At 42.0% G+C, this 16,175-nt stretch overlaps 1 long non-coding RNA gene across 5 annotated transcripts in view; it reads left to right on the top strand.

The window, feature by feature from the left end:
* The window catches only part of LOC129136197 (uncharacterized), a 38,469-nt gene extending 22,294 nt beyond the window's left edge, over positions 1-16,175 (top strand). For 2 of the 5 annotated variants that reach the window (XR_010149770.1, XR_008537547.2), the window contains 3 exons: positions 2,151-2,268; positions 14,280-14,430; positions 14,987-16,174. This is a non-coding gene — a long non-coding RNA (uncharacterized LOC129136197). Of the gene's footprint in view, positions 1-1,950; positions 2,041-2,150; positions 2,269-14,279; positions 14,431-14,986 lie in introns of all 5 variants that reach the window. The other 3 variants (XR_010149765.1, XR_010149768.1, XR_010149769.1) reach the window with 3 other exon arrangements.

Here is a 16,175-nt window from a genome sequence, read left to right as displayed (position 1 = left end):
TCAAACTTGGTTCTTTTATTCCACTTCAAATTCAACAAATCTTATTAGAACAGACATGTGTTATTCAATTAAATTCAGGTTTCATTTTAACATTGATTAGATTTTGAAGGAGGGATTGTCTACATAGAAGAACCAATGAGTCAGATACAGCTAATAAGCTTCCAAACCTTGGAGCAAAGATGCTGTCTCATCTAGGAGATGTTTCATTCCAACAGGGAGATGGCATTTTCCACATTTTTCTTGATTATTTTCTTTGCAAGATTAACATGAGTAATTGAAAGAGAGTTGGAATTAGCATATTGAGGGGATTGTTTATTATTTATGAGATAGAAATCACACTCCTATATAACCAAACTCATTAAGGCTCACATAATGTTTTTTCCATCTTCTACAGACATAATTCCCATAACAAGTAAGTAGTTTACACATCCCCAAAGTACATGAAACTCTCTGAGATCCAAGTTTATGATCCAGGAGTGGATGGCATCATCCTGACCTGAGCCCTTTCTCCATCCCAGCGGTACTGCCCCAAAACATGCTTCCAGAAATAATACGTGGGAAATAGCCACTGCAAATTGACTTCCACCTGGCCCCAACATACGGGGACTTGGCTGTTCCTGCACATGCGGCTCGGACCCGGTAATCAGCTCTGCACCCTCTCATTGGCTCTGCCTGTCCCTTTTGTGCCCTGTTTGGCATCTCTAGCCAACTTCCCACTGTGTCCCCTACCCTGGCTTACAATTCTCTCTGCCACCCTTCCCATCATTTAAGCCCTTGCTCTGGTGCTTGAGAATTTCTTCCTCAGTAGGCTCGAAAGACGAAACACAAAAATTTGCCCTTCGTCCCCTTCCCTGGGTACTGTTACCTCGCCAGTTTCCTCACCAGTAAGATGCTTCTTCCAGGGTTGAATCAGTGAGCAACCCTGCTGTGCTCATGGAAATGATATGGACAGGAGACAGGGAAACACTGGGTAGAAGAGGGCGGTTACCTGGCAAAGGCCCTACCCTCAAGCCTGGATACCCGCGGCCCTAAGTGAGAACAAGCATTCCTGTTTTTGCACTCAAAAAGTTGCCTTTTGTCCCACCATGCCCCCTATCCTGTACCCATATAAACCCTGAACCCCACGCTCCAGAAGCAGACGAGGAAGACAAGACAAACGGCAGAACAGCGCGGCAGAGAAGGAGCGAAAAGAAGGAACATCCGGAGGAGTTCGGCTGGGGACAGTCGGAGAATCGGCTGCTGGACGGCCAAACTGCAGGGGAAGATCATCTTCCCACTCCATCCCCTGTCCAGCTCCCATTCCATCCCACTGTGAACCACCTCCACCAATCAATAAAACCCCCACATTCATCCTTCAAGTCCATGTGTGACTGGGACTCTGTACAAGAGCTCAGGGTACAGAAAGCTATCACACTGGCCCCCTGTCCCGGCAAAAAGGCAAAGGGTCCACTGAACTGGTTCACCCTTAAGCCACCCGGGGACGGCAAATCTAAGAGAGTGCACTGTAAGATGCACCGACTTGGGCTTTGGGAGTCGCAGACACCCACCCCTGAATGCTGCCTTGGCGCCGGAGCCCGAAAGTACTTGCCTGGTTCCTGCACCTGCCTGTCTGCATGCATCCCCTCCCGTAAGGGGATTGAGCTCCAGGCAGCCAGACCGACAGCCACACCCCTGTCACATGTCCTGCGAGGTGGGTGCGGGGAACTCCTGTTTCAGTAAGTTCCAGGTGAGTCTTAGCCATCCACTAAAGTATCAGCTCCACAAAGGCAGGGATTTGGGTTTGTTTGGTTGACAGCGGTGTCCCCAGTATCTAGAACAGTGCTTGGAAGACAGTTGATGTTCAATAAATATTTGTTGAATGAAAAAGTGAATGTATTCGTGTAGTAAGTTCTTAAGAAATGAAAATTTTACATTTAAAATTAATTAAATCTATTTATCTTTTCCCCTCAGGTGCCTGTTTTGGTGACATGATGAGAAAATTATTAACACCTCCAAATTTATGAAACTTTTTTCACAAATGCATGTATCTACTTAAAATCTGTATGTAATATAGCTACACACATATGTGTGTGTGTATATATAGGGGTGTGTGTGTGTGTATACAGCTGACTCTTGAAGGGTTTTAACTGCACTGGTTCACTTATACACAGATTTTCTTCCACTTCTGCCACCCCTGGATAGCAAGACCACCTCCTCCTCCTCAGCCTACTCAATGTGAAGACACCCAGGATGAAGACCTTGATGATGATCCACTTCCACTTAATGAAAGTAAATCTATTTTCTCTTCCTTATTTTCTTAATAACAGTTTCCTTTTTCTAGCTTACTTTATTGTAAGAATGCAGTATATAACACATATAAGATACAAAATATATGTTAGTTGACAGTTTATGTTATCTGTAAGGCTTCTGGTCAACTACTACTAATAGTAGGCTATTAGTAGTTAAAGTTTTTGAAGAGTCAAAAATTACATGCAAATTAGCCACTGGGCAGGAGGTCGGCACCCTTAACCTCCACATTGTTTTAGGGTCAACCATATACAGAGATGGGGAGAATAAGAAAGAGAAAGAGAGAGAGAGAGAGGATTCAATTTCACCGAGTATTTTTTAATGTACCAGATCCTGTGAAATACTGTGTGTGTGTGTTCCCATTTAATCTTCATGATTTTCTTTTCTTTTCTTTTTTTTCTTTTTCTTTTTTTTTCTTTTTTTGAGATGGAGTCTCACTCTGTAGCCTAGGCTGGAGTGCAGTGGCACAATCTCGGCTCACTGCAAGCTCCGCCGCCCAGGTTTGCACCATTCTCCTGCCTCAGTCTCCCAAGTAGCTGGGACTACAGATACACAAAACCATATCCGGTTAACTTTTTAAATTTTTTCTAGAAACAAGGTCTTTCTAAGTTGCCGAGGCTGGTCTTGAACTCCTAGGCTTGAGCAGTTCTCCCACCATGGCCTCCTAAAGTTCTAGGATTTCAGGAATGAGCCACTGCAAGTAGCCCCATGTTTCTTTGTTTCCTAATGAGGCTTTCTATTTTCCCCAAGTTTATTGACAATGTGTATTTCCTTTAAGTGAATGGCAGAGATGGCTGTTCTCCCCTTTTATGGGAACAGCAAAGCCAGACATGTGGCCACAGGACCCAACACATTTCCCAGTCTCCCTTGCTGAGTGTGCATACGTCACCAAATTCTCAACAAAACAATGTGTGCAACTTTCATCTCACATGAAGGAGAGGAACTGTCTATTTTCTTCCCACTGGCTATGCAGATTTATCCACAGCCCGTCTTCAACCATGCAGATGGGGAAAATGCCTTATGGTAGGGGGAAGCAACAATCTGGAAGTCATCCAGGTTTCTGCCTGTGAGGAAAGGAGCGGCCCCGGGGCACTCCCTGGGACTGTTAGATGGCAGAGATAGAAACTTCTATGCTCTTTACGATATTTAAAAAAAAAATTTGTTACAGCAGCTTATTATTTGTATTATTAATAAATATTCTTTGTCCATTTATTCATTGGAATATTAGCACTTTTTATTGATTTGTGGGAATTCTTTGCTCTATTTGAGGGAAACATCTTTATGTAGTCAATTTCATTATGCTTTCTTGTGTGACATCTTCCTTTGCATTAGCTTAAAAAACTCTTTCTGGCCAGGCACGGTGGCTCATGCCTGTAATCCCAGCACTTTGGGAGGCCAGGGCAGGTGGATCATCTGAGGTCAGGAGTTTGAGAGCAGTCTGGCCAACATGGTGAAACCCCGTCTCCACTAAAAATACAAAAATTAACTGGGTGTGGTGGCAAGCGCCCAGCTACTTGGGAGGCTGAGTCAGGAGAATGGCTTGATCCCAGCTGGCAGAGGTTGCAGTGAGCAGAGGTTGCAGTGAGCCGAGATCGCGCCACTGCACTCCAGCCTGGGTGACAAAGCCAGACTCCGTCTCAAAAATCAAACAAACAAACAAAAATCCTCTTTCCTATATAGATATTATATTTATTCCCTTTTTATGATTTTCAGACTTCTCATTTAATTCATTGATCTAGCTGTTCTTATTATATTGAATGAGTGGATAAAATATTTCAACATCATCTTCCCAAATAGTTTATTCTCACTTCTCAGCACCATTTATAAAACAATGCCTCCTTTTCCTGATGATTATGATGCTATCGTCATCATACTCTATATATCAGTTATCTATTTTAGGATCTGTTTCAGAATTTTATATTCTGAATCACTCATCAGTCTCTTCTAGCACCGGTTCTACATTGCTTTAATAATTGTAGCATAAAGTTGGGCAAATCTCTTTTTATTACTGTGGCAAGGTAAGTCAGGGCATTTGCCACAATGTTGTAAAATTTAAAGAAAGCATTTTATGGAGAAACCATATAAATCAAGGATTAGCAGAGGAAGCACGTGGTTCCCTGTTTTCTCATCATTCCACAGAGAAGTGTTCTAGTCCAGGGCACTGCTGGGCACACAGTGAGTGGGGCTGTGATCTAAAAGGGACTCTGCCTTCCCTACTCTACCTGGTTATAGTCAAGCATAATATCTGCTTTACATATGCATGTGCCCTGTACATTCACATTCACTCTTTTTCCTTCTTTACCCTTATATCAACAGAAAATCACATAATATATAATCAATTTAATATATGTTGTAGCCAGGTGCGGTGGCTCACGCCTGTAATCCCAGCACTTTGGGATCACGAGGTCAGGAGATCAAGACCATCCTGGCTAACATGGTGAAACCCCATCTCTACTAAAAAATACAAAAAAAAAAATTAGCCAGGCGTGGTGGCGGGCGCCTGTGATCCCAGCTACTTGGGAGGCTGAGGCAGGAGAATGGCGTGAACCCAGGAGGCAGAGGTTGCAGTGAGCCGAGATCGCGCCACTGCACTCCAGCCTGGGCAGCAGAGCGAGACTCCCTCTCAAAAAAAAAAAAAAAAAAAAAAGTATATATATATATGTTGCAAAAAGCCAATCAATTTTAAACTTTCTTTTATTTAAGGAAAATTATTTAATCAACTGATAGTCCCTAGACATAAAGAATATTTTAAAGCAATAGCTAGTCTCACATTAAACTGCTAAAAAACAAAACAAGGCCGGGAGCTCTGGCTCACGCCTATAATCCCAGCACTTTGGGAGGCCAAGGCAGGCAGATCACCTGAGGTCAGGAGTTCGAGACCAGCCTGGCCAACGTGGTGAAACCCCGTCTCCACTAAAAATACAAAAATTAGCCGGGTGGTGGCACACGCCTGTAATCCCAGCTACTCAGGAGGCTGAAGCAGGAGAATTGCTTGAACCCGGGAGGCGGAGGTTGCAGTGAGCTGAGATTGCACCACTGCACTTCATCCTGGGCGACAGAGGGAGACTCCATTTAAAAAATAATAATAATAAAAACAAAAGTAAAAGCTGGAGCATTCCAGTTTAAATTGGAAGCAAAACAATGATACTTTTTTTCACCATTATTCTTTAACATTGTTCTGGAATTTCTAGTCAATGCAATAAAACCTGACAGAAATAAGACATTATTATTAGAATTGTAATAATACAAAGATATCAATATTTTCAGACAATACTCAGCATTTTCCAGGTATAAAGCTATGCTGTTTAAAGTCTGTCTTAGTCCATTCAGGCTATTATAATAAAATATCTTGGACTGGGTAGTTTATAAAGAACAGGTCTGGTGTAGAGACTCACACCTTTAATCCCAACACTTTCAGAGGCTGATGCAGGAGGATTGCTTGAGGCCAGGAGTTTGAGACCAGCCTGGGCAATTCAGCGAGATTCCATCTCTACAAAACCAAAACAAGGCCGGGCACAGTGGCTCACACCAGTAATCCCAGCACTTTGGGAGGCTCAGGAGGGAGGATCTCCTGAGGTCAGGAGTTCAAGACCACCCTGGCCAACATGGCGAAAGCCCGTCTCTACTAAAATTATAAAAAATTGACTGGGCATGGTGGCAGGTGCCTGTAATCCCAGCTAGTCAGGAGGCTGAGGCAGGAGAATTGCTTGAACTCAGGAGGCGGAGGTTGCAGTGAGCCGAGATCGCGCCACTGCACTCCAGCCTGGGCGACAAGAGCGAAACTCCATCTCAAAAAAAACAAAAAACAAAACAAAACAAAACTAAAAACAAACCAAACCCAAACAAACCAAAACAAAAATCCCTAGAATTTACTTCTTATAGTTCCAGAGGCTGAAAGTCCAAGATCAAGGCACTGGCAGATTGAGTGTCTTGAGAAGGCCACTTCCTCATAAATGATGATCTTCTTACTTTAATCTCACATGGTAGAAAGGGCAAGGCAACTCTCTAGGCCGCTTTCATGAGGGGACGAATCCCATTCATGAAAGTGGGCCCCTCATGACTTCATCATCTCCCAGAGGCCCTGTCTTCTAACACCACCACCTTGTTTCACCATAGGAATTGTGCAGAAGTCGGGGGTGGGACACAAACATTCAGATCGTAGCAATCTTATCAGAAAAGATAAACAGGTAAATGCACATAAGATGACTTTGGAAAAGAAAACTAATTATTAGAAACCAGCAAGATTATCCAGTGAATGATGATTGAAATCCCAGATTGTCAGGCTGTGAGCCAGTCAGAGCTGAAGACACCTCTTCCATCCTGGGAGGGACTGTGGCCAGGACTCAAGCTCTCAAGGTCTGGGTACTGTCTTTCCCCATAGCTCGAAACCACAAGGTGCCTGCAGTTGACCACTCCCTGAAGACCTGGCTTCAAAGCACAGACAGCTTTGTGTCTAACTCTGGTAGTAAACATATCCCCCATACAAGATCACTCTCATGCCTGCACTATAAAAAGATAGAGTAGCTGGTGGGGAGAGGAAGTCTTCCCCTGGACACAGCATCTCGGTCGTTTAGCGCTGTGGACCCTGTACACCTCGCTGTGGAATGATGACAGAAGGGAAGATCTTGTGCCTTCTCTTGTTGATCTTTGGTGTGGACATTCCCCAATAAAGCCTGTTCCTTATAGCCATACTTCATGACATTTATTTAGTTAACGTCACCTGCATTTTCACCTTTAGTCTCCAGTACGGGACAAATTCTGTTCATTCTAGTTAAGGCTTCTGGAATGACCCAGCCCAGGTGGGAGATCACTCCTTGGGTGCAGGGGCAGGTCACCCGGCTGAGTGTGATTGTGGTACCTACATCACAGATCACAGGAGCCCTTGGTATTGATTTCCATAGGAATGGGAGACTGAGGGAGATAAGACTGCCTAGGATTCAATCCCTTAGCTTTTCCTCAGGAATCTATAGTTCTTTTAAGAGGTAAGGGTTAAAAAGGATGGGAGAAGTTCTCAAAACTACACTTCCATCCCATCCTACCCCCAATAGAAGTCCACAGTATCTTATTTTAGGATTCTTACATCATATCCTCTATAAGTAAACTTGGCCTGTGGTTTCATGTCTTTATTTAAAATGTTGATATTTTGTTCATTATGGATCTTTTTGCACTAACTTTGAGTTTTTACAACACTTCATTTAAATGGTATTTATTCTGATTACTTCACTCTAGTCTCTACACTTCCTGAAATTCTCAATTAGACCAAGTCCTCTTTACAAATTGGAGCAGCTTTCCATCCCCTCTCTGAGGAGGTGAGTCTCTCCTGACCTGGAGAGACCACAATGGCCTCCCCAGAGAGGGGTGATGATCCCCTTAAGCAGTATCCCCACCTCCTTTCACCACTTCTAGCCCTATGCCCAGACTCAAGCCAGAACTCAGACTGACCCATCTGGTGAGTATGTCCTGGTTGTTTAAAGTGGGCATCATGCTATTTGGACTGGCTTCTGTAGCCAGTCCTTGTCTGTTGTTAAATACGTTGGCTCTTACCCAAACATGTCTGATCAATGTCATAATAGTATGTCAAAGTGATCAGCATTTTTCTTTAAAAAGTCTATTTGATGTCATTGATATGTTGAATTCTCCTACAAGAATTGTGTTTCTGTCTATTGCTAATTTGATTTGTAGCAGTTTTGTCTCTAGATAGATAGATAGATTTTTTTTCACAATTCAGCTTATAAAGTTTATAGATGAAGACATTCACATTTTCATTACCCATTTTTTTAAATTGGAAATTACCTATAAAACTGTCTGGACTGGATGATTGTAGAAAACTTGAAATATAGAGAAATAAACAAAGAAAACCATAAAAATTCCCTATAATCCCTCAACCAGCGACAGGTCTTATTAACATTTTGGTTGTATATTTTATGAAAACTAAGATTACAAAGAATACAATACTTTGTATCAGCTATTTTCCTTATCCATCACACTGGAGAATCAAAAGAATTATCAGCTATCTGAAGGTGGCAAATTGCTTAAGAGACACATAAGCATATTATCTGAGCTTTGGAGGTAATCACCAGGAGAACCAAAAACAGAAAGGGTCAGGGATGGTGGCCTTTTGGGATGGGTGTTCTGGAGTGAGATTGAAGGGACAGTTTATTTCTTATTTTGCACCCTTCTGTTGAATTTTGAATTTTAATGTGTTTATATATTTCTTCTTAAATGATAAAACATTTATAATAGATTTAAAAAATATATACATGTTTGAATATTAATAAAAGAGGTATAGGAAAATATGGAGAAAAGATGGGTATGAAGATACTGGACTTCAGCGTTCTACATATTTACATTCATATGTAAAATATGTACATACCCCTTTAGAACACATGTCAGGAGCCAAGCTATGGACATAAATGCTTCTTTCATTTTATTCACTAAGTCATTTATTTTTAGTAACAATAATACATATAATTGTAGAAAATGTAAAGTATAGGGAAGTATCTGTAATAATCCTATATAGCCACATCTAAAGTCAGATTCTATTAACATTTTATTGTGTATTTTATCAATACTAAGATAACAAAGTACATAATATTTTGCATCGTCTTTTTTCATTTAGTAAATACATTAGAAACATTTTTTGCAATGTTCTTAATTATTTTTTTGCATTGCCACTAGTAAATGCTTTCACAATAATCTGTATGCTATAACTGACTTAAAAAACTTCTTGTTTATGTGGTTGTTTTTTCCTTTTCTTTTTGCTGTTATATCAGGTTCTGGGGATAGATGGCTTGGCTCCGTAACTTACTAATTGTGCATTTGTGAGTAACTCACCTAATGGCTAAGTCTGAGTAGTCTTCTTTGTTTTTTTTTTTTTTTTTTGAGACAGAATTTCACTCTTGTCCCCCAGGCTGGAGTGCAGTGGCGTGATCTCAGCTCACTGCAAACTTCGCCTCCCGGGTTGAAGTGATTCTCCTGTCTCAGCCTCCCGAGTAGCTGGGATTACAGGCGCCCACCACCACGTCTGGCTAATTTTTGTATTTTTAGTAGAGATGGGGTTTCACCATGTTGGCCAGGCTGGTCTCGAACTCCTGACCTCAAGTGATTTGTCCACCTTGGCCTCCCAAAGAGCTGGTATTACAGGCGTGAGCCACCGCACCTGGCCAAGTCTTCTTTGCTAATGAAAATTATAAACAGAGTGCCTCATGAGGTTTTTACAAGGCTGAAATGAGATAATGTATATTACAACTTTAGCATAACACTCGGCACATGGTAAGCACGGAATGAATGATAACTGATTTTATTCAAAGTATTGGCATAAACATATTTGTAGATAAATTTTTGTACACATTATGATTTGTTTAGATGAAATCTTACAGGTAAAATAGCTGAATCAAAGATGTATTCATAAAAGTTTTGATAGGTATGGCTAAGCTGTCACTGGGGAACATTAACAATATATCAAAGATTCTTTTGCCTGAAATACAGTAGTTGTAGGTAGCTTTCACTTCCTTTCTTTATCAGCTTGTATAATTGGTTAATTTAAAGTTTGTTATTTATTTATTTATTTTGAGATGGAGTCTTGCTCTGTCGCCCAGGCTGGAGCGCAGTGGTACGATCTCAGCTCACTGCAACCTCCATCTCCCGGGTTCAAGCAATTCTCTCCCTCAGGGTCCCGAGTAGCTGGGATTACAGGCATCTGCCACCATGCCTGGCTAATTTTTTTTGTATTTTTAGTAGAGACGGGGTTTCACCATGTTGGCCAGGCTGGTCTTGAACTCCTGACCTCATAATCCACCTGCCTCGGCCTCCCAAAGTGGTGGTATTACAGGCGTGAGCCACCGCACCCGGCCAAGTTTTATTTTTTTAATTTATTTTTATTTTTATTTTTTATTTATTTTATTTTTTTGAGACGGAGTCTCACTCTGTCACCCAGGCTGGAGTGCAGTGGTGTGATCTCGGCTCACTGCAAGCTCCACCTCCTGGGTTCATGCCATTCTCCTGCCTCAGCCTCCCAAGTAGCAGGGACTACAGGAGCCCACCACCACGCCCAGCTAATTTTTTGTATTTTTAGTAGAGATGGGGTTTCACCGTGTTAGCCAGGATGGTCTCGATCTCCTGACCTTGTGATCCACCCACCTCGGCCTCCCAAAGTGCTGGGATTACAGGTGTGAGCCACCGCGCCTGGCCCACATGCTCAAATTTTTAAAATGATTTAATGAAAATAGACATAACTAGAAATTCTGGTATTCCCCTTCCTTACCCGAGTGGGTCATCCCAAACACATGCATGCCCCCACTTTGAAATCACCTACTTAGAGTTAACTAACTCGTCCATGGCCGTATGAGGGGCAGAACAGAACTAGAATTGTGGTCTTCTAGCCCCAAGTTGTATTTACTGCTACTACATTGTCCTGCTTCCTATCAAATATATACCCAACTTAGAACTGGGCCAAGGTGAACTGGGATAATAGTTTTCACTCTTGTAAAGTCTATACTTTGAAATATCTTATAACCACAAACAACTGAACTTTAGATTTAAGGCTAATATTAAAGGCACGCTTGTGCTAACTTAGAATCCCCCACATTGACTTTAAGGTTATATCTGAGGAAAAGCTCCAAATTATTAATTTTCTGCCAGTCTAGCATAACCCTGACTTAAACCTGTGGTATATTCTTGGAAAGCTCCTCCACCCCTACCACAATACACTTCCTGAGCCATCTTTAAAAATTCTAAAATTATAACTCAAAGAGATTTCTTTAGGAACACAAGTGTGTCCTCTTGCTCTTGAAGAAAAAAAAACAGAGGTCATATTTTTCTCCATCCAAATATTCTCACAGTTGCAAATAACTTTACAACTTCATAAACTGAATTTCTGAAAAATGTCTAGTTTGATATGACCAGAATTCTCCTTAACTAATATTATTAACTAAAACTGGAGCTTTTATACTTCAGAAAGAGCTAAGAAAAATAGAAAAGCTACAAGGTATAGATAGCTTCATGGAAAGTCCTGACTTTGTCACTGGGATGAACACGAAAGGATCATCATTACAACTCTGGGCAAGGCATGTTCTTAGTTACTTAGCTCAAGCGTTTCTCAAACCGGGCTCACATTTATAGTCGTAGGGCTCTGAGTTCTCTTGAAGGATTGTGTGTGCATCTGCATGTGCCTGCGTGTGCATGCACTTTCAAAGCATGGTAATCTGACCTATGCTTGTGTGGGATGCGTATCTGGACAGTCTGAATGGTCCGGTTAACCTCAAGTGCTACCATTCAGTTTTCAGGGCTTGGCTTTGCACTTGGGTCTGTGACTGCAGTGGTGCTGAGTAGGGCTGGTCTTATTACCGTGGGCTAAATTTGTCAGGACTCCGTTGCCAATCATAAAAACCGAATCCAAACTAGCTGCTTTGCAAAAGAGACAGGGACACCTACACCACAAGCCCTGTGTCCTGCAAAGATCAAATATGGTTAATTGAGGAAAAACCTTTCAAGCCAGAAGTAACAGAATACACCAGTCTCCCGGACTTTCCTTATCCCGGTGAGAGATGTGCCAGGGCCAGGCAGTGCGAGAATGCACGCAGTATGCAGGGACTCCACATCTATAATGTGCTACATTTGTTTTATACTTTAAGTTCTAGGGTACATGTGCACAACGTGCAGTTTCGTTACATATGTATATATGTGCCATATTGGTGTGCTGCACCCGTTAACTTGTCATTTACATTAGGCATATCTCCTAATGCTATCCCTCCCCCTTCCACCCACCCCACAACAGGCCCTGGTGTGTGATGTTCCCCACCCTGTGTCCAAGTGTTCTCATTGTTCAATTCCCACCTACGAGTGAGAACATGTGGTGTTTGGTTTTATGTCCTTGCAATAGTTTGCTCAGAATGATGGTTTCCAGCTTCATCCATGTCCCTACAAAGGACAAGAACTCATCCTTTTTTATGGCTGCATAGTATTCCACGGTGTATATGTACCACATTTTCTTAATCCAGTCTATCATTGATGGACATTTGGGTTGGTTCCAAGTCTTTGCTATTGTGAATAGTGCCGCAATAAACATACCTGTGCATGTGTCTTTATAGCAGCATGATTTATAATCCTTTGGATATATACCCAGTAATGGGATGTCTGGGTCAAATAGTATTTCTAGTTCTAGATCCTTGAGGAATCACCACATTGTCTTCCACAATGGTTGAACTAGTTTACAGTCCCACCAGGAGTGTAAAAGTGTTCCTATTTCTCCACATCCTCTCCAGCACATGTTTTTTCCTGACTGGCGATCATTAGATCGCCATTCTAACTGGTGTGAGATGGTATCTATTGTGGTTTTGATTTGCATTTTTCTAATGACCAGTGATGATGAGCATTTTTTCATGTGTCTGTTGGCTGCATAAATGTCTTCTTTTGAGAAGTGTCTGTTCATATCCTTTGCCCACTTTTTGATGGGGTTGTTTGATTTTTTCTTGTAAATTTGTTTAAGTTCTTTGTAGATTCTGGATACTAGCCCTTTGTCAGATGGATAGATTGTAAAAATTTTCTCCCATTCTGTTGGTTGCCTATTCACTCTGATGGTAGTTTCTTTTGCTGCGCAGAAGCTCTTTAGGTTTTTTTTTTGAGACGGAGTTTCGCTCTTGTTGCCCAGGCTGGAATGCAATGGCACGATCTTGGCTCACCGCAACCTCCGCCTCCCAGGTTCAAGCGATTCTCCTGCCTCAGCCTCCCGAGTAGCTAGCATTGCAGGCATGCGCCACCACGGCCGGCTAATTTTTATTACTTTTTATTATTATTTTTTTTAATAGAGACGGGGTTTCAGCATGTTGGTCAGGCTGGTCTCCAGCTCCCGACCTCAGGTGACCCGCCCACCTCGGCCTCCCAAAGTGTTGGGATTACAGGCGTGAGACACCGTGCCCGGTAGTGTGCTACATTTTTATAGGAGACATCTATGTGGTGCTGTAATGGTGGCAGCTCCTTGCTCAAGAACTTGGCATTTCTGGAAAGAGAGAGCCTCCGGGGCGCAGCAGCCAGTGTCAGCCAGTTCTTCTATTGAGCTCACGCAGGCCTGCAAAGCCAACTCTTGTGAAGCTACTGAAAAGCTTCCTTCTCCAGAGGTGGAAGTGGGTTGAGGGTGAGGTGTGGTGGGGATGGCCATATTAGAGCACAAGGTTTATAACACTCATGTGAAGCAACCTTAAAGGAAAGAAAGAGCTACATTCTTTCAGTAGCCAAGTATATAATACCACGGAAGGGATCTAATTGCACCTGCTGGAGTCACTTGCCCATTTACATGGCCAAAGGGAATGAGTGTTCTGCTTGTCAATTCTAGATCACGTGGGGACTCCTTTGGAGGGTAAGGTACTATGCTTTGCTGCTCATTGGCACAAAGGAGTTGCGAAAGAACAGCTATCCAAAAAAAAAAAAAAAAAAAAGGATGTTTGTGAGAAAAGAATCAATCAATGTCTTATACTTGGGGAAAGGAGAAGAGAACAGAGCAGGCTTAATTCAGAAGTGATGCATTTGAGCTGAATAAATGCCAGATGGCATTGCCTCATGCTATATAATTAAATGATTTAACTATATACCAGCCTATAATTTAAGTAGTAGTTTGAATAGAAGGAAGTGGTGGCAAAATTAAGTGATCTCATGGCACATGGTGGCATGCCAACTCTAAAAACAATAGCTTTATAGCATCAGTACCATATTCGTACTGTAGGGTTATTTAGTTCCATCAAAGCAGAATCAGCCACCACGTTAAATTAATGTTATGCATTTTTATTGGCTTTTTTGTATTTAACTAATAGATATTTTATTTTTGCTTTTCAAATGTATGCTTGGCTTTATGTTTTATGTATTTTGCTAACATTATGGTGAAATTAATCTCAGGCAATACCAGCCTTGACTGTTCTTCCTTTATCCATATATTACTTAATTTTGAGAAGTCTCACTAACATACCTATTTCATCCGAAATCCACTTTCTTTTCTTTTGCAGGCTAAACATTAGAATTTCCTCAACTTGTATGGTATAGTTTTAAGTTTCTTCAGACTTGGAATTCTCTTGGGGAGTGATATTCTTTGGAAGGCATATTAGGATTGCCTGGGCAAACAGCACAGGTGCCCCTCACCTTCTGAAATGCTCTTCTGTAAGTGTGCGTGCCCCATTGTTGAGAATCACTGCCATAGAAACTCACTTTAACAATGCAACATCTCATGTGTCTCAAGAGTCCCAGGTGTAAAATAGGGCAAATGTCATGGTTTTAGAACATGACTCCCTTAAGTGTAGTACCCAGAACTATAATGGTCTGTGTATGTTATAGTGGCTAAAAAGCAGAGTGAAGTGATTTAATGAGATCTACAGTTCAATGAATTGCCTATCTAGTTCTCAAGTTTGTCTCGCCCTTTACTTTGAATCTCCTGCTACTGACTGTGGTAAGCAGGGAGTGGGCTGCCCCGATCCTCCTTAAAGGAAGAACGAGCTGCTCTGCTGCCAGCTTCTTCAGGATCTGCCTCTGTCACAGAGGCCACCTGGTCCAAGGTCCATGACCTTCCAGCGGGACTATTTGGCCAGCCAGGGCACACTCTGATGAGCAATCATAGCTCCAGAGCTTCCCACCAAGTCGGCCAAAGATTCACTGGGTCTGTATCACAGTTCAACATCTTCCTCTATTCACTCCTGCTTCCTCCCCCTTCTCTTCACAGGTGTTGGTCTCTAATAAACATCTTGCACCTGTAACTCCACTTCAGCATCTGCTCCCGGAGAGCCCAGCTGCAACACCAACTTTGACCCAATACTGGCTGTGTTTCCTGGCTGCCCTACAGCATGCTAATCTTGCCCAACAGTCTAGACAGTCCTGCCACTTTCTTGGCAACTCAGTGTACTCTGCTGTGACACTCACCTTGAGGATTCCCAGAGCAGATCCCAAGATACCGGATAGCAAAAAGTATTTTCAAACCAGTAGGCTTGCAAGCATTGTTCTAATACTGAAAGATTCATAGTGACCTATATTTATTGGATATTTATCATGTGGCAGGCACTGTTTAATGTGAATTAATCACAACTGTATCATCCATACTGTTAAAGTTTTTTAGGTGAGGAAACTGAGGCATGCTTCAGTCACCAGTTGGTGAGTTGGTGGAGCTGGGATTTAAATTTAGGCATCTTCACAGCCCATGTGTCTTACTCAATTTTCTCTTACTCATATTGAGCTTAAGCTCAAGTTTCTTATAGTTCTGGAGGCTGAGAAGTCCAAGGTCAAGGAGCCACATCTGGTAAGAGCCTTCTTCCTGGTGGGGACTTTACAAGGTCCCAAGGCAGTGCAGGGTATCACATGTTAAAGGTGTGCAAACGTGCTAGCTCAGGTTTCCCATTCTCCTCTTCTAAAGACACCAGTTCCCCTCCCATGATAATCCATTAATCCATTAACCCATTAATCCATGAATGGCTTAGTCCATTTATGAAGACAGAGCCCTGGAGATCTAATCACCTCTTAAAGACCTCACCTCTTGATACTAACATATTGGAGATTAAGTTTCCACATCAGTTTTGGAGGAAATATTCAAACCATAGCAGCATATTAACCACTATACCAGTGGTTCCCCAGTTTTGGCCTGCACTAGAATCACCTGGAGGGCTTATTAAAACACAAATTGCTGGACCTCACTCTTAGAATTTCTAATGTAGTAGGTCTGAGGTGGAGTCTGAATATTTGCATTTCTAACAAGTTCCCAGGTGATGCTGATGCTGCTGTTTCAAGGACAACATTTTGGGAACGACTGTACATGATACAGCCTCTCAAGTACAATTTCAATTGACATTATGTGAAAATGCGTTATAGTTTTCCTCATGATAAATAAGAGTTTCCAAGTGCAATAAATTTGGAAACCACTA

Source organism: Pan troglodytes, chromosome 1 (genome assembly GCF_028858775.2).
Source record: "Pan troglodytes isolate AG18354 chromosome 1, NHGRI_mPanTro3-v2.0_pri, whole genome shotgun sequence".
NCBI classification, from domain to species: Eukaryota; Metazoa; Chordata; class Mammalia; order Primates; family Hominidae; genus Pan; species Pan troglodytes.
The sequence above is the reverse complement of the archived record's forward strand: the minus strand, read 5'-3'. Positions and strand labels throughout refer to the sequence as shown.